The 12,203-nt window shown below is 41.5% G+C and overlaps 1 protein-coding gene across 2 annotated transcripts in view; it reads right to left on the bottom strand.

Moving 5' to 3' along the window:
- The window catches only part of GALNT6 (polypeptide N-acetylgalactosaminyltransferase 6), a 118,307-nt gene that overhangs the window by 65,752 nt on the left and 40,352 nt on the right, over positions 1 to 12,203 (bottom strand). The window contains exon 1 of one of the 2 annotated variants that reach the window (XM_073613704.1): positions 4,505 to 4,777. The exons of the other annotated variant lie outside the window; for it this stretch is intronic. The gene's annotated coding sequence lies outside the window, so the exon portion shown is untranslated. Of the gene's footprint in view, positions 1 to 4,504; positions 4,778 to 12,203 lie in introns of those variants that run through there. 2 annotated transcript variants of the gene reach the window in all.

The raw sequence follows: 12,203 nt of genomic DNA, 5'->3' as shown, positions 1-12,203 counted from the left end.
AGAAAAAATTATTTTTTTATATATTTTTGGGGGATATTTATTATAAAAAAAATTGTGTTTTTTTCCCAAAATTGTCGCTCTTTTTTTGTTTATAGCGCAAAAAATAAAAACCGCAGAGGTGATCAAATAACACCAAAAGAAAGCTCTATTTGTAGGGAAAAAAAAAGGACGTCAATTTTCTTTGGGTGAAACTTCGCACGACCGCGCAATTGTCAGTTAAAGCGATGCAGTGCCAAATCACAAAAAGTGCTCTGGTCAGGAAGGGGGTAAAATCTTCCAGGGCTGAAGCGGTTAAACCAGACCTGCAAAACTGAATTTTTTCAGCTGCAAAATCTTGTGACAGTGATAGTCGAATGCCGATGACTTGGCAAAGAAGACAATTGATTAGTAAGAATGAGAAGTTCAAGCACTCAACTCAAAAATAGCCATTATATAAGAAATCTTAAAGCCTTAAATTTTGTTGTAATGTAATCCATCAAGGCATAAAGTGTATCAATGAAGTTAGTCATTGCAGAAGTATGGACTGAAAGTGTCCTAAAAAGCATCCACCCTAGGGCCCTGCATTGGTGTCACAAACTGGTCCCCCCCCCCATCTACTGCACCCAGAAATGCAATAATGTCTTTTTCAGCACCACCCCCGAAGAAGCCGCTTGGCAACTTTGGTTCTGCTCCCCGACTCCAATAACACCTTCAGCCCCTTTGACACATCTAGTTGAAAATCACCAGAACACTCAGAGTTACCAGCAAAGATACCCATGACATGCCAGTGAGCTAACACCAGAAAATGAGCATGAGACCATTTGGTAAAGGAACTCAATATATGGGCTTTAGTTGCAGGAAATGAAGGCTTGAGCATCAATAAACATACAGGAGGTAGGTTTAGACACAGTCTTCTAGACAATAGATTCACTATGCTACAGGAAGTTACATTAGAGTTCTGTACCAATAGACTGGAGTCTATAAACCAGCAAGATCAGTAGTAGACAGGGAGCATGAACATTATCTGTGTGGAGAATAGGGATATTGCAACCACTCAGAGTGCATCCAAAAGAATGACTAAGTCTTGTGTGTTACACTGGGGTGGTACTTTTGTACTAAGCAGCTAGAAAGGACTCTATGAGGCAACTGTAAATGTTCAGTCTTTAGTCCTGGATCTTTAGCAGGGTAACATTGGGGCCCAGTTATACCATTGGTGCACACAAGTACAGTCACAGTAGAGCCTGGAGCCAGTAATGGGCTATATGGCAGCTCTGCAGTCAGTCAATTTCTAAGGGTTCAGTCTCTCTCTGGCAATACAACCCCTGGCAAAAAGTATGGAATCACCACTCTTGGAAAACGTTCATTCAATTGATTAAAGTGGTTGTAAACCCTTACAGACCACTTTTACCTACAGGTAAGCCTAGATTAAGGCTTACCTGTAGGTGCAAGAAATATCTCCTAAACCTACATGGTTTAGGAGATATTTGCAAAAGACAGGCACCGATGTCTACGGCGAAAGACATGCAATGCAGATACTGCTCCTCTCTCCTCCCTGTTCCCAATCATCCACTGTGGTCAGTTTTACAGTCTATTAGGAGCTGCCAGCACTCCCGCTTCCCCTGCTGATGAGGTCAGCAGCTCATTGAAGTCCAGCTTGTCTGATTGCTTCCAATGCTGCTACCATTAATGTTGTGGCCTAACCCTGGCAGCCTAGTACTCAGCTAGACTTTTCTATGTACAAAGCTAAAGGAAGCATTTGGTTCTCTAAAGGTTCTCCACAATAGTTCCTCAAAACAGGTCCTCCGACTAGAAAGTCAAGGACTGTGGCTGCGCAGAGAAAAACATGTAAAACTGTGTTACTAACTTTGACATGTTTTCATATACAAATAATTCAAATTTCTAGTAAAAGAAAACTTTGCAAATGAACAAATTATGCGTGCAAAGTCAATAGACAGCAGCGAAGATCTCACAAGCTAAAAAATATAACCCTATATATTAAATGCAGACTTCACAAATTACATTTATTTTCATAGCAAAACTCTTAAAAAAAATAAAAATAAAAATCAACCCCCCCACATGGAGGGACACCAATATAACTAAATCACTCACCACTTAGATATATTTGCTGGCATTACCTTTTAAATTCAACTCCATTTTCTAATTGCAAGATTATGTGCAGAAATTCCTTGGTAGATTATCAGATCTCCTAGCACCTACCCTGTTTCCCCGAAAATAGGACCTAGCGTGATTGTCGGTGATGGCTGCAATATAAGCCCTACCCCCCAAATAAGCCCTACCCTGTTTCCCCGAAATTAAGCCCTACCCTGAAAATAAGACCTACAAGGACTTTAACTAGGGCTTATTTGGGGGGTAGGGCTTATATTGCAGCCATCACCGACAATCACGCTAGGTCTTATTTTCGGGGGAAACAGGGTACCTATGGTGCTAATAAAATACTATGGTCATTGCACCATAAACCACTAACAAGTACTAAAAAGCAGAATACATGTACGATCAGCGGGAAACCTTATGAGCATTATACAGTTGGCAGCTAAACAGAGCTCATAAGTAGCCCACATTGAATGATGAAATAATAAATAAGATTACATAAAAGTACATTGTCAAAAATCTATAAAACTGAAAAAAACATAAGCATTGCACAAAAAGTAACTGCAGTATCAATCAGATTCAAAAGCAAATGTCCATTCCTACGGCAGTCATGAAGCCATCGTTATCACACTCCTAACCTTCCAAATAGTAAAGCCAAACTGATGGTGCTGAAACTGGTGGGCTCTAAAGAGATGAATGCAAATAGTGCAAATTGAGGAAATGCCTCGTCATATGTGCTTTTCAACTTCTACTTTTTAGGCCAGACACCTAATAAGGACACATAATAAATATGGCTTACAGTAGGTCCACATGAAGGTGATGTAATTTACTTTAAACCGTGCTAAAATTCATTAATGTCTAAAGTTGATATTTACTGTACATACCTCTTCCCAAGAGCTTGCCCACTGCTTGCATGAGAACCAATGAGGTCAATGGGAATAAATAAATAACGTAATGAAAATGGAAAGTTTTTCTTTTAAACAAAAATAATAATTAGCTATTTGACAAAGGGAGGAACCAGGGAAACCAAAATATAAGCTGAATAAAGTGATTGTAAAGTCTTGGGTTTTTTTCTGTTTTTTTTAAATAACAAACATGTTATACTTACCTGCTCTATGCAGTGGATTTGCACAGGGCAGCCTGGATTCTCCTCTTCTCGGGTCCCTCTACGGCTTTCCTGGCCCCTCGCTCCTGTCGAGTGCCCCCACAGCAAGCAGCTTGCTATGGGGGCACCCGAGCCGAGCTGCAGCTCTGTGTGTCCATTTAAACACAAAGCTGTGGTTCGGCCCCACCCCCTCTTTTTCTCATGACTGGCTAACTTTGATTGACAGCAGTGGGAGCCAATGGCCTCGCTGCTGTGTCTCAGCTAATCAGGAGGGAGAGTCCCGGGCGGCCAAGGGACTCGTGGACATCGCTGGATGTAGATGGGGCTCAGATAAGTATTAGGAGGGCAGAGGGAGGCTGCTACACACAGAAGGCTTTTTATCTTAATGCATAGAGTGAATTAGGATAAAAAAAAAAAACTTTTGCCTTTACAACCCCTTTAAGCCCTGATTCACACTGGTGCGGCTTTGAAATTGTGCTACTTCGATTTCAAAGCTGCAGATTAGTGTGATTTTCACCTCTGATTTCATTGCGGATTGCGCCTTTGTTTAACAGAAGTCTATGCAAGTCGCAGTGAATTGCGTTAAAAAGTAATGCAGGAACCTTGCAAAGTCGATGTGACATGAGTTCCATTGCCAACAATGGGGTGCGACTTGTCATGCAATTTGGAACTGTCAAATCGCACCGGTGTGAACGGGGGCTTAAAGTGTTACTAAACCCACAACAGTAAAATCAGTCTGTATATACAGTAAAGCACGCTTGTTATACTAACTGTGGAACCTAAGGGGTTAATCCTTCGCATTGTGTAAAAAGGCCGTTTGATCCTGTCTTCTCTGATTTTCCCCTTCCACTGTCCCCAAATCCATCTCCTGATAAGACAGAGCTTTTGGAGTCACTCTGCACATGCTCAGTTTGGTGTGTATTGTTGAGAGGTTTTTTATTTCTTGGGAGGGTGCATGTGATCGGTGAAGGGCCAATCATCACTGACCAAACAGAGGGTCAGGGGTCCTGCAGCCTCGTAGGACAGTCAGAGGAGAGTGAAAACTCCTCCTACAAGCTTTAAATTAGACACGAAAAAAAGTCACAAGACTGCTATATACTGATGAAAAAAGCAGTTTATATTTACTAAAATAATTGCCATTTTCTGTGTACTGTGGGAGGCCAGATATAGTGAATACAGGGTCCTGGGTTTAGTAACACTTTAAGCTTAACTCCAGAAAAGTAAAAATGCTCTCTAGCAGTGGAGCTGCTCTCATACTGCAAAGGTTAAATGCTCACAAAAAAAACAAAAACCCCACAAGCACTTACTTACCAGATCCTCGCCTCCCGCAGGCTCCCTTTGTGCTGTTGTACCAGTCCCCAGTGTCTCTTCTCCCTTATGCTTCGAAAGGTTGCAGGTCCATTATCAGGAGGATTGGGCAAGTAAAATTTCTCTTTGCAGCCCCATTCACCTAAAACAGGCTTTTAACCCTTACAGTGCAGGAGCAACCCCACTGAAGGGAGCAGGTTTACTTTCTCTGAAGAGGGGCTTTAGACTTCAGTTGTAATATATAACCTGTGACATTTACTGGTGACTAGAAAGAAACTTCCTGATCAGCACTTGAATACATAGCTCAAAGGTCTACTTATAAAAATGCCAACAGGTTGTAAGCACTCTACCACACCCGTTCTATAAAAAGGCGACGTATGAAGGACAGATGTGAACTCCTTCCTTTGAAGTGGATATTGTATTTTATGGCATCTACTCGCAATCAACCAAAATTGAGGTGTAGACCAATTCAAAATGCCCAGAAGGAACATTGAGAAGTATTAGTTAGACCACAACTATTTATAATAAATGGATTAGAACGTTATTGTATTTTACTGCAGCTATATTATGATTAGCAATGACAAACATAATAGTGGACAAATAAATACATGGATTTAAAAGCCAAGTAGTGCCGAGCTAAGAAGCGAACGTTATGGCTCTGACACCATTAATAAAGATGGGTTAGGAGGTTATAGGTTTTTCTTCTTATCCTTTAGGCTACTTTGACACTGGGGCGTTGGCGGTAAAGCGCCACTTTACTGTTGTTTTTGCAGGCCCTTTTCGGCTGCTAGCAGGGCACTCTTAACTCCCACTAACGGCAGAAAAAGGGTTAAATGCGCCCGCAAAGCGCCCCTGCACCCCCGCTCCTACAGCGCCTCAAAGATGCGGCTTGCAGGACTTTTCTTGGCGTCCTGCCAGCGCATGGCTCCAGTGTGAAAGCCCTGTAAAGCACCTCAGTGTGAAAGCAGCCTTACAAAAAAAAAAAATTATAATATATATATATATATATAGGCTCTGCTATTTCTACCCTCTCTTAAAAATGCTAGTTGCCTGGCTGTCACAATGAGGGTCCATTCACACCACTCAGATCTCTTGCGGAACTTTAACAAGTGCTGCATTAAATCAACGTATTCATTTGAACTGGAGCGTTACTAAACCCACAACAGTAAAATCAATCTGTATATGCAGTAAAGCATGCTTGTTATCTTCACTGTGGAACCTAAGGGGTTAATCCTCTGCATTGTGTAGAAAGGCTTTTTCATCCTGTCTTCTCTGTTCCTCCCCTTCTTCCACAGTCCCCAGTCCATCTCCTGATAGAACAGAGGCTAGGGGACAAGCTGCACATGCTCAGTTTGGTGTGTATTGCTAGAGTTTTTTTTTTTTTTTTTTTCCTGGGAGCGTGCATGAGATCACTGGCTGTCAGCCCTCTTCCTGTGGGCTCACAGTACAATGCTGCCGATAATGGCACACGTGTCATAACACGATCCCCACTCTATCCACCAATGAGAACTGCCCATTCTACAGAAGAGAAAGGACCCTTCTCATCACGTGATTGGCTGAAAACAAATGCGGATGTAAGATAAATATGCTTGAAATTTTTTAGCGAATAGGGCAACAGGACTACAAACTATTAGAATAGTTTTTACATTTTAGAATGGGTTGCCTCAAGATTGTCCATGATTTTAAAAGGGTACCTTGACTGAAAAAAGGTTAACACTGGTAAAGTCTACAGACCGGAAACTGAAATTATATTAAAAGGGTTTTGTGTGGATGGGAGAAAAAGCCGGGGCGAGAAGTGTCACTTCATTTCAGAACTTTGTATTGTTAAAAGGAAACCTGTCATCTTCTGAAGATACAAGCTTCTGGCTTTAGTGATTTCATTCACTCTCACTGAACAAATATACAACAAAAGGAAAGTCATATTATGACATTTTCTGGGTTCAGGACTCAAAAAGTCAATCAATCGACAGGTACAAAAAAACAGGAGATTAATGGCGCCAATAGGGCAAGCAGCTCGAATCCATAAAAGTCCAACTTGAACAAATAGTCCTGTAATGCTATCCACAGGCTCACTTAGGGCACCCCAGAGTAGAAAGCAGCCACTGTAATGAAACAAAAAGTGAGAAAGGGAGCACCCACTAAGTGTAGCATTAAAATCATCCACTTTATTCAAATACAACTGGCAACTCTTGCCAATACAGTTGCAAATTGTATTTAATAAAGTGGCTGATTTGAATGCTACATATAGTGGGCACCCCCTTTCTTTCTAATCAATCACCAGGTAACTAACATTTTCATGCAAATGGCAGCTTGCATATTTCACTTTTTGGTCTAGGCATTCAACTGTCACTGTATGTGAGGGGGCGTGGCCTACCGTCACTGAAGATGGACGCTTAGCTCCACAGCTCTGCAGTGAAGAGAGACACCGGAGCGAATAGAGCCCGCTACAGACACTCAATCGCCACCAGATTTGTGCCAGTGAACCATCACCCCACCGCCGACGATGTCCCGCAAGAGGATGGGAGAACACAGGCCCAAGAAGCTGACATCCTTCATGTTCCCTCCGGAGGACAGGGACTGGCAAGATGGCGGCGGCCTATCCACAGCAAACGAGGCTTATACAGATCTCCCTGATGACCCACAGGGAGAAATAGGACCCTCAGAAGAGAGAGTGTATCCTGCACCAGACACAGGTACTGATCCCCTTACCAGCAGCCCTGCCAAAGCCAGGATGCGGATGGATGCATCATACCAGAGGCCTCCCACTGCCCTAACAGAGCCCCAGGCTTTCACTCCCATGCAATCCGGCCAGGCCCTACACAGCTCTATGGCATCCTTCCCCGCATCAGGCCAACCTGTAATTGACACTACTTTAAAAGACATGCTCATGTCTTTACAGACATCACTGATGACAGACTTGTCATCAATGTTCCGTAAAATCTCCACTGACATGCAGCACATGGGGAACAGAGTATCTAACATTGAAAGAGGCATGAGCGAATGCACAACCACAGTAAATGACCTAATTGATGCACACGATGAAATCAAGGAAGAGCAGGAATGGGTCCGCGCCAAGCTGGCCGATTTAGAAGACCGCTCAAGGCGGAATAATGTTAAATTACGCGGGGTCCCGGAGAACATCCCACCAGCAGACCTTCCCAAGTTCGCTAAAGATCTCATTCACACCATCCTACCAGATACATCCCCAAGAGACATCATCATAGACAGGATCCACAGAATAGCGAAACCCTCACATCTGGCAGCCTCAATACCCAGAGATATACTCATGCGTATACACTTTTATCACATAAAAGAAAAACTGATGATTGAAGCCAGATCCAAATCACCACTACCAAGACCGTTTGAGGGTATCCAGATCTTCCCAGATCTATCCAAATACACGCTACAACTCAGGAGGAACCTGAATTCTATCACTAAGGGGCTCAATAACCATAAAATCCTGTATAAATGGCGATACCCGGCAACCCTCCTCATAACCAAGAATGGATCCACCCATACAATTAATGATCTACAAAAAGGCATGCGCCTTCTGTACGAATGGGGCATCATAATAGAAGCACCCAAAAATGAAAATCCACCTCTACAGCAACGCAAATCACCACAATCACGCCGCAACCAAGGAACAAAAGATCTCCCAAACAAAACATGAACCCAAGCCCAGGTGGGCCAACAACACTGTTAACTAAGTTCTCTCTCACTGAACGCTGCGTTTGTTCGATTGTTTAGTGCAGTCATCTCAGTACGAACTGTTTTTACCCCCATAGCGGCTCAGCTGAAACCAGCCTTTTTCACGCCGCCTTACTATTTTATTTTGTTCTGTTCAAATTTTTACATAACTAAGGGGGAAGAAGGAGAAAGTGTTATACGTTTTCTTGGTGTTTTCTTAATTTCTTCTTCCCTCCCTTTCTATGCAGTACTACAGGTAACTAAAGTAAACTGAACTGCTACTCTCTACCATAGCATCGAACCCACATCACCAAAGACCACAGCCACCAACAGTTCCACGTCTGCAAGCAACATCAACCACCAATAAAAGAAAAAAAAAAAAAAAAAAAAAAAAAAAAAGAAATATAAAAGAATAATAAGGAAAAGCAACCGGACCATCTAACAGTAAGTAACTATAAAAATCTACACGCCAACATCTAGCAATGCCACTTAACATTCTATCCCTTAATGCCAAGGGCCTAAACCACCCAGCAAAACGTCACTCTCTATGGCTCACAGCAGAGAAAATGCAAAGTGACATTTTATGCATTCAAGAAACACATCTACTGCCCTCTTCCACAACACTTTGCACCAACAGCAAGTTTCCTCAAATCTATCACGCTACCTATTCTACCAAAAAAAGAGGAGTTCTAATAGCGATAAAAAAGGATGTAGAATTCCACCTACTTCAATGTATCTCTGACCCCAATGGGAGATACATAATCCTAATTTGTACCATAAACAAAACCACATACACAATACTGAATGTGTATGCCCCCAATTCTCAACAAATGAAATTTTTAAGATCTGTCCTTCACAAAGCCAACAAGGTCCGCCAGGGCCACTTACTTATATGTGGAGACTTCAATTTGGTCACAGACATTCATATGGATACAACATCGGCAGCAAAAAGAAGAGAATCCCCTTTGAAGCAATTCCTAGCAACACATGATCTGTTTGATGTTTGGAGATGTTACCATGGCTCTGAAAAAGACTATACTTATTTTTCACCACATCATAAATCATACTCGAGGATCGATATGTTCCTCACAGACAAATGGCTTTTACAAAATATAAGTGCTTCTGTAATCCACACCATAGCATGGTCGGACCACGCTCCAATCACAATTACCATAACAGACACCAATCCCCAGCGGAATACTTTCCTCTGGCGTGCCAACAACTACATAATACAACATCCACAATACTCTCAAACCATCAAAGAACATCTCACTGATTACTTCCATCTTAATGATGGTTCTGTGTCCGATCCTGCTGTGGTGTGGAGTGCACACAAGGCTGTCATCCGGGGTACCTTAATCAAACTAAGCTCTATTAATAAAAAGAAGAGGACGCAGCGTTTAGACAACATTATCTCACAAATTGCCAATATTGAAGCCTTACACAAAAATGACCCACGCCCTACCTACCTGGCCCAACTTATGAACCTGAGACAGGAATTGAGGATGCTCCTCCTCCATTCTTTCGAACACATACAACGTAAAATCAAAGCTAACTCTTACTCCACATCAAACAAAGCGGGTAAAAAATTAGCACAACGCCTCAAAGGGAAAAGATCTAAAACTAAAATCACACACCTAATCCATCCCCACACTAAGGAACCACTGACTAACCCCCAGGATATTGCCAACGCTTTCAGTACCTACTATAGCGATTTATATAATATTAAAAAAGACACCTCAACATTTCATCCCTCAGAAGAAGACATTAATACATTCTTACAGCAAATTACACTCCCTACACTTACAGAATCACAACTATCCTCTCTAAATGAACCTTTCACTGAACCTGAAATCCTAGACTCAATAAACTCACTACCTACAGGGAAAGCTCCTGGACCAGACGGTCTGTCTGGAGAATACTATAAGAAATTCGCCAATCAATTAACCCCATACTTAACACAACTTTTCAATAACGCTGCCTCCTCTTCACAGTTTAATAAAGAAACACTGAATGCTATTATTATAACACTACCAAAACCAGGTAAAGAACCATCATCCCCTCAAAACTTTCGTCCCATATCATTACTTAACATAGACATTAAAATTTACGCCAAAACCATTGCCAAACGTTTAATGAAGTTCATGCCAGATCTCATAAACAAAGACCAGTCAGGATTCATTAAGGGCAGACAAGCACCGGATGCCACAAGACGCATGATAGACTTGATACACTATGCCGAATCCAGCGGAACGCCTTCTCTGCTGCTTTCATTAGATGCAGAGAAGGCGTTCGATAGGGTTCATTGGACCTATCTCCAAAAAGTACTCCAAAAATTTGGTTTCAGAGAACACATACTCAGAGCCATCATGGCATTATACTCCAACCCATCAGCACGAGTATACACAGCAGATATGCTTTCACAACCGTTTGACATATCAAACGGCACACGCCAAGGGTGTCCTTTATCGCCAATTATATTCAACCTAATGATGGAACCCTTGGCGGAACACATTCGCTCCAACCCCCTAATTACAGGCTTAACAGTAGGCAAAATCTCTCACAAGATCAATCTATTCGCGGACGATGTGATTCTGATTCTCACAAATCCAACATCTTCACTAGCAGAAACCCAAAAAATTTTAGAATGGTTCGGACAAGTTTCTTACTACAAAGTGAACACGTCTAAATCACACATCTTAGATCTTAAAATGGACGCCACAACCAAAAATTTATTACAAAACCAATACCCCTTTACATGGTCAGATAAAAACATACCATACCTAGGGATACTTCTTACAAGATCAGTTAAACACCTCTTTTCAACCAATTTTAAACCACTACTTGACAAATTACGAATAGAATGCCAAAAAATAACAAAGATAGAACTATCATGGTCAGGGAGACTCGCAGCATTCAAAATGATCCACCTACCACAAATCCTCTACTTGTTAAGAACCCTCCCCATCCCCATACCAAAATACTTTTTTAAGTCTCTCCAAACAGTACTCAATAAATGCATTTGGAAAAATAAAAAACCTAGAAGCGCACACTCGATACTCATGAAACACAAATCAGCGGGAGGATCAGGCACCATTGATTTTAATGATTACTATCAAGCATCAATACTAGACCAACTTAAAGAGTGGTTTCACACAGAGCCTAATACATTATGGGGAAAAATAGAAAACTCAACACTTATTCGCCCAAATCTGCAATGGTGGTTAATGAGCACTCCCTTAGGTTCACAAATACCGTTAGCATTACCACCCACTATGAAAACAGCAGCCACTGCATGGAAAATCTTAGCCCAATCTAGCCAAACCTACCCTAAAAACCCTCCAATCCCTATCCCTATCGAAGCCCTACACCATCTATCACCAGACTTATTACTATCCAAATGGTCCTATCAGGGAATAAAATCCATCCAAGACCTATTCCAAAACTCAAAACCAAAACCCTTCTCTCTTCTACTACAAGAATATAATATACCCAAAACTGATCTTTTTACATATTTTAGAGTAAAACACTGCCTTGATAAAATACATATCCCACTATACACAATACACCCAAAGGCCTGGCATTTCTTAACTGATCCATCACCAACTACAAAAGGGATATCTATATTCTACAACATTCTACATCAAAAACGGAGATTCACTAAAGCTCCTCCCCACATACATTGGGAAAAGGACTTAGGGCAAATTTACACGGACCACCAATGGCAACAGGCATTACAAACAATATATAAAGCAACTAAATGCTCTGCTCTATGGGAACTAGCCCAAAAAATATCTCTCCGATGGTATATAACCCCAACAAAATTAGCCTTGTTTAATAAAAACGCCCCAAATTTATGTTGGAGATGCAACTCAGATAAAGGCGATATAATGCACATTTTCTGGCACTGCAATCGCCTCCAAAACTACTGGGAAAGTATCTTCAGAATACTAAGGGACATCACATCACAACATATTCCTCTATCACCCGATTTAGCGATTTTAAACCTAAATAT

This window comes from Aquarana catesbeiana, linkage group LG02 (genome assembly GCF_042186555.1).
Source record: "Aquarana catesbeiana isolate 2022-GZ linkage group LG02, ASM4218655v1, whole genome shotgun sequence".
NCBI lineage: Eukaryota > Metazoa > Chordata > Amphibia > Anura > Ranidae > Aquarana > Aquarana catesbeiana.
Note: the sequence above shows the minus strand (reverse complement) of the source record. Positions and strands in the feature narration are given on the sequence as shown.